Source organism: Pinus tabuliformis, chromosome J (genome assembly GCF_031772625.1).
Source record: "Pinus tabuliformis cultivar Carrire ecotype Pingquan chromosome J, CPIR1, whole genome shotgun sequence".
NCBI lineage: Eukaryota > Viridiplantae > Streptophyta > Pinopsida > Pinales > Pinaceae > Pinus > Pinus tabuliformis.
In genome coordinates, this window is record NC_142295.1 from 926,178,379 (window position 1) to 926,184,738 (window position 6,360).

General features: G+C 38.1%; 1 long non-coding RNA gene across 1 annotated transcript; it reads left to right on the forward strand.

Annotated features, from left to right (window-relative positions):
* The first annotated feature begins 3,167 nt into the window (after positions 1-3,167).
* LOC149229794 (uncharacterized) lies at positions 3,168-3,702 on the forward strand. The gene is made up of 2 exons (XR_016247322.1): positions 3,168-3,482; positions 3,580-3,702. It is a non-coding gene; the product is annotated as an uncharacterized LOC149229794 (long non-coding RNA).
* The last annotated feature ends 2,658 nt before the right edge of the window (positions 3,703-6,360 follow it).

The window sequence follows — 6,360 nt, forward strand, 5'->3', positions numbered from 1 at the left end:
GTCAGCTTGAGCATGATTTCCCCAAGATTCGACATGACCCAGGGAGAAATTCAGGTCCCCACCAATGGTAATATTATCACTATTCCTAATGGAAGTTGACATCAGGTCATCCTAAAATGCTTCATGGTTATGGAATGGCTCGTATATATTGATCAAATGAAGAGGGCTACCAAGATCCATAGGTATGACATCTTCTCCTACGACTCCTTCCCTCCCACAAAATTTTTTAAGCTTTTTAGATCTGTTGTTGAATCCAATACAATGTCCTCCAGACCACCCTCTCACATCTAAGGAATGAAAGGTTCAACCTAGCAGGATAGATTTTAGGAAATTTTTTATAGTTTCTCCATCGTCGAGGGTCTCTTGAAGATATATAACATCCAACCTCTCCACTTCAAATAACTTCCCAAATGCCAATTTTTTATCAAGGCTGGCAAGACCCCTGCAACTGAAAGATAAGAAATTCACGAGATAACCATATCACAATTTCCTTTTTCTCTAAGAACCCGATCAATGGAGATATATTTTCTAGATGCCATCTCAATTCCAGCACGATGGATAGATTTTGATATGTTGGAGTGTCTTCCTTTGGATGTTTTGGAGGTTTCGGGGGAGAGTTTTCACCTATTCCGTAGGGAGGGAAATGCTTTCAGTGAGCATGGGATTGCAGATTGTACCTATGGTTGGTTCTATTGTCCTATGAATCCACACCTACAAGAGGATGTAGTATGGATATCCCTTCCAAGGTATTTGGGTAGTGGGTAGAGTTGCAGGGGGGAGCCATGGACAAGAGACAAGGGATCAGGGTCAAATTGCGTGTAGACAAAACAAAAATGGATAAATATAATGATATATTGGAACAATCTAAAAAACATTCATGAGATGTAATAGGGGGAGAAGAAGAGAGTACAGTACCCCGAAGTGGACTAGATCCAGAAGAGTGTGAGAAAGTAACCCTTGCTGAAGGTGGCTAAGATGCTAGATGTTGTGGGGTATTTCTAGTGTACTTCTATCGCATTGGTGGATTGGTGGTCATTTTTTTTTGAGTAACCATTTCTTCATCAACTTGTGTTTGTGTTCCAGTCGGCTCTTATCTTTTTGATGTCTCCACGTTCATAGAATTGATCAGCGGGAAATCCTTATAGAGATTTCCAACTTCATGGAATCTTCTACATTGAAAAGGGACCCCTTCATAGTCTAGAATCTGCCATGTGATGTGACCACAATTCTGAAGAGGAAGAATCTACATGAAACCTTCCCTAGTGTCCAAGTGAACCAAAATTCTAGCTATAGCTACATTCCTCGTTTCAATGAAGGACTTGGCATGGTCTAAATAGACACCTAGATCGTCCCTAATGCATCTAAACACATCCTCGGACCAAAATTGGAGTGGTAGGCCTGGCATTCTAATGCATATAGGACCCACCCCCAATTTTTCTTTTTCTTAGTCAAAAAGAGGTAGCTAGTGCTTTAAAAGAACCACATTCATCTCAATATGCCATAATTTGGAGAGGGCCCAATTTCCCTGGTCAGGGTGGGTGAATATGAGGCCAAACCAGCTTCTTTTCATAGTGAGGACCACCAATAAATCATCCAGGGAATGGCCCCATATTTCCATCACCCACCTCTTGAGTCTTATCATGGAATAGTTACGTCCTCTCATACTGCCAACCAACACCAAAATCTCTTTTTTTGTAACCTATACCATGCTAATGCCTTCATCAAAAACTAGTACTGGTCCACGTTCCCTGACCATTATGAACTTATTCCCCACCCCCAATTTTTTGTATTGCTCTTCACATGTCTTCACTATTTCCTTTGGGTGAGCTTCATCAGATTTAGAAACCCTAACCTCTTTGTGATCTGAGATCTGATGGGGGATGCCTTCAAAGCAACCCAAGGTTCTTAAAGTAAGTGGCGACTGAGGGTTCTAGGCTTTAGGATTTGCATCCCCTAAAATATTAAGCCCAAATCGTTCAAAACATATGATTCCCACTTTGGATCTAGGTAACCCTCTTACCACCACAGCTGTCTCACCTCGTTTGGATGGCAACTTGGAGAGCTTCTCAAGATTCCAAATTTGTAGCTCTCACGAAGATGGGATTGTAAGTGCTAGTTGGGGTTGATAGTCCAATACAATGAGGTCGAAACTCGCACTAACTTCAGGGGTAGGTTGAGAAAACCCAAAGGTATTGAGAGAGGTCATGCCATCTTCCATATCAGTAATATAGGGCTCAACCTGGTCAACCAGTACCCATGAGATTTTTGATGAGTGCAAAGAGAAATGTTGAGGTGGATCCTCAATGTAGATCGGTGGGTGATCCATTGACTCTATGGAGTAGTCAATGAGATCCTCTTCCATATCAATGACGTTGTCGAAAACGATCACAGTAGGGTTCCATTGTAGTGCGTAGTTATCGCCTTCCATCACAATCACTGCCCTATATCGATGCCTCGTCGTTCACCTTCCTCGACAGGTTTTTCGCTTTCCGCACCATGTGTAGCCTCTGTCATCAGGAATTGGATTTCGTAGACCCTAACCAAGCCCTATACTTTCACTATCCCTTGCAACGTTGCGGAGCTTCAGAGCCCTAGACATCCCATTTTATAAGTGTTCTTGTTCCTTGCAAAGGTTGGAGAGGACTTGCATTCATCAAAGAGATATACATAAAAAACAATGTTATTTATCATGGACATTGAAATAATTTGTTGATGTGTAATAGTTAGAGTGAAATATTTTTATATTTATTTACATTATACTATTGTTGTAATAGCTAGCCACTAACCCAACGTCAAAATCATACATATAATTTTTTTTGTGAAAGGCTACCTAATCAATAACCATCATCAGTTTTAGATTCCATGCTATATATAACGATAACTCCATTATTGTATTGATTAAACAATCAAATCATATAATCACTCATTAGCAAACTAAGTACATTTATTATCAATCATTCATGTGCAAATTGTCCATAAATATATTTAATTATTGAGGAGTGCAGATGGTTCACGCGGCCAGCCTTGCACCCTCCAGGTGCACTCAACTTGGACTGCCACATGGAAGCTATCACAAGGTTGTTCTTGATTTGGAGGATCCAACATCTCACGTGTCTCGAGTTGGAGTTAGGGTAACTACATCCAGATGGATGGTTGAGGCAGTCATTTGCTGCAACGCGATTTCGAGAGGATGGCTCTAGAACCCCTTTTCGCTCTTGCTTCCTGTAGCTTTAAATTTAGCCAGATTCCGTTAGTCTTTCATCGATACCACTGCCAAAGAGTTTCTCGGGCTTACTTGGTGGTTTGACATGTTTACCAGTATTTTCCCTAGGCTTATCATGGAAGGTCATACTTTGTCCCTTCTCCATCTCGGTATGTTGGAGACTTAGCGACTGGTGATTATTGTAGCTCGGAATGTCTGGTTCCCCTTTTTTAGCTGCTTGGGCCACGAATTAGAGTTGCCTTACTTACAGAAGACTAAGGTAAGAATGGTTTTTACCAAGTCATAATTTATCTGCACTTCAATTCTTAATTGTTTCTCTGTAGCAACTAAATACGGTTTTGGGTTCTCTATTACAGGGAAGTTAGACAACATCCAAAGATTTTGTGATGGTAGTTGGTTTGAAGATTTTGGTTGGGACCCAGTCTTAGGAATGACCAAGTTGGCTTCTGGCTACGTTATAAGCATTCTTTGATTTTGTATGGTCATAATACCACTCAGTAATTTTAAGGGATTCACCTGGTTTATTATTAAATAAATGTATAAATCTTGTCGGTTATGAAAGGACTGGGCAATCCTGAGGCCCCTTTGTTCTTTGCTTGCTGGTATGGCCTAAGGTCTATGCAATCTCTTACAATTTCCCTGGTCTAAACTATTGCACCCATGGTTTATCTTTGTTTTTTCCATTTTCAAGTTAAGGATATATTTATGCATATCTCTGTTTTCGATTCTCAGTTCGAGTTGGTCGCATGTTCTACTACGCCATCTTTAACTAATTAACTTATATGGTATAAACTTAGTTTACACAAATTTGCTTCTTTTATGTTAATTCAATGCATCAGATGCGTGTTGTCTGTACTGCTTTAAGAGCATGAGGATTATTACTGTAACAAGTTTTCTGGTTGTTTTATTTACCTCCTTCTGTGTGTAATTTTATTTGCAACCCTATGAGAATTAAGTATGGTTAATCAATTACAGGCTCTTGCTACAAATTTAGTTCATTTAGCATTATGGGGTTGGCCTCCATCCTTGGAATGCCTGTGAGGTTGATGGAAACAATTGGCCTATGGGCTAACGCAGGTGGCAGATGCAACCAACAAACACATTAGACCTGGATGAGGTTTCATGTCATAACCCCCATTAATGTATTTACTATTATTTCAAGGATTCCTTCAGGTGCTTCTGAAGACATATTTATACTAAGTTCTATTTCCTTAATATGTTTCATCTATCACAGTTAAAATCTCTTCTCCCTCCTTACAAGTAAATCTACGAATTGTAGAAGCAATCCCAAAGCTATCCTTTTCATTGGGACCTGTATTGTGTGAGATTCACACCAGCAGTTGTCTTTTAACATTGTACCATTTCTTTTAGAAATTTCAGTTATTAACCACATTTAATCCAAAGGTCACTGTTTATATTACTATACTTTTCTACTGGTTTTTCACACCATTATGTAATCATGACTCACGCACAACAGCACTTTCAGTTGTTTCATTTTCCTTCTATACATTTACCATTAAGCACAAAACTTTTCTACTGGTTTTTCACACCATTATGTAATCATGACTCACGCACAACAGCACTTTCAGTTGTTTCATTTTCCTTCTATACATTTACCATTAAGCACAAAACTCTCATTAACTGACAGAACTCACTTTAACTGAGAGAATTCACATTAATCACATAGATTCTTTCAATAATAAAAATCATTAAGCAAGGGATGCTTCTTTACTCAATATAAAATGATTCCCTAGCAAGATTTAAATTCTTGTAAAAACTATACAGTAGATAATAAAAGTATATAATCACAAAATAATTTGAACACCAAAATTCCATACTTATCTGTGATTTCTTCCATTGTTTAAAAAAGTGTATTTAGGATGAGTACACTCCTCCCTTCCAATGGAAGGGGAAATTACATCCAGGTTCCCCAGCATTCACTTTCTAGCACAATTTCTAAGTCGAACATTGAGATTTTCATCTAACTTGAGAGTTTCCACTGGCCCAGAACCAGCTGGGGAAAACACTCCGGCAACTTTTGCATTCATTTTATTCCTTCTTCAAGCGGTTCTACCTCAGGAGATGTTTTATCTCCAAGATTCAAAATGGAAGGAATCACTGCCTTCAACTGTTCCTTGGAAAATTTTAATTAGTTAATGTGTCATCATCTTTGTTCCATTTCTTAACAATGTTTCTTTAGATTTATCACATAATAAAATTTATTATTGTTTTTCAGAAATTGTTTTCCTTCTTTTTACTTCCAACTAACAGTAATAACAATATTAACTGTTAACTGTTAGCCTCTCTCATAAAACAATAATAAATCCAAAATAAATTAATTAATTAAATATTCCAAGTTAGTAATTTGTGCCAGTTGTTTCTCTAAGATAGGAGTTATTTTAGGTAACTCCTATATTGGTGTGTATGGATAAATAAATTAATTAAATATTCCAAGTTAGTAATTTGTGCCGGTTGTTCCTCTAAGATAGGAGTTATTTTAGGTAACTCCTATATTGGTGTGTATGGTGAGAAATTATTTCAACCAAAGGAGAAATTATCTCAACCAAAGGTGTGTAAGATAGCACGCACTATCTTGAGAACACTGTCTCTCATGTATTTATTTGTAACACTATATTCAATTTTGTAATGGTAGTGTGTAATGAGAGAGAAGCATGAGGCTTCAGACTTTTTTGGCTCATCTATTTATTTGTAACACTATATTCAATTTTGTAATGGTAGTGTTGTAATGGTAGTGTGTAATGAGAGAGAAGCATGAGGCTTCAGCCTTTTTTCGCCAATATTTTGTCTCTGGTTTTTATGTGTGATTTATATATTTCTATGAGTTAATTTCTCTTTTCAATATGTGGTATCTCTCTTTTCAATATGTGGTATCAAAGCATAGGATCAGAGGCCTATGTGTTGTCTTGTGATAAAATTCCTAGCGCTGAGATGTGCTTGCGTTCAAGAGCTGTTTGCTCTGCATTCTAGCGAGTGAGTACGCGGTCATCAATGCGGCCAGTTGAAGGCAACAAGGCATTGTCAACATATGGTGTAAGGGCTGCTGCTTTGAGTCGGAGTCCATCCCAATTTGAAAATCCGTCATCCTCAAAAGGAGATATATCTGCTGCTAGATCTTT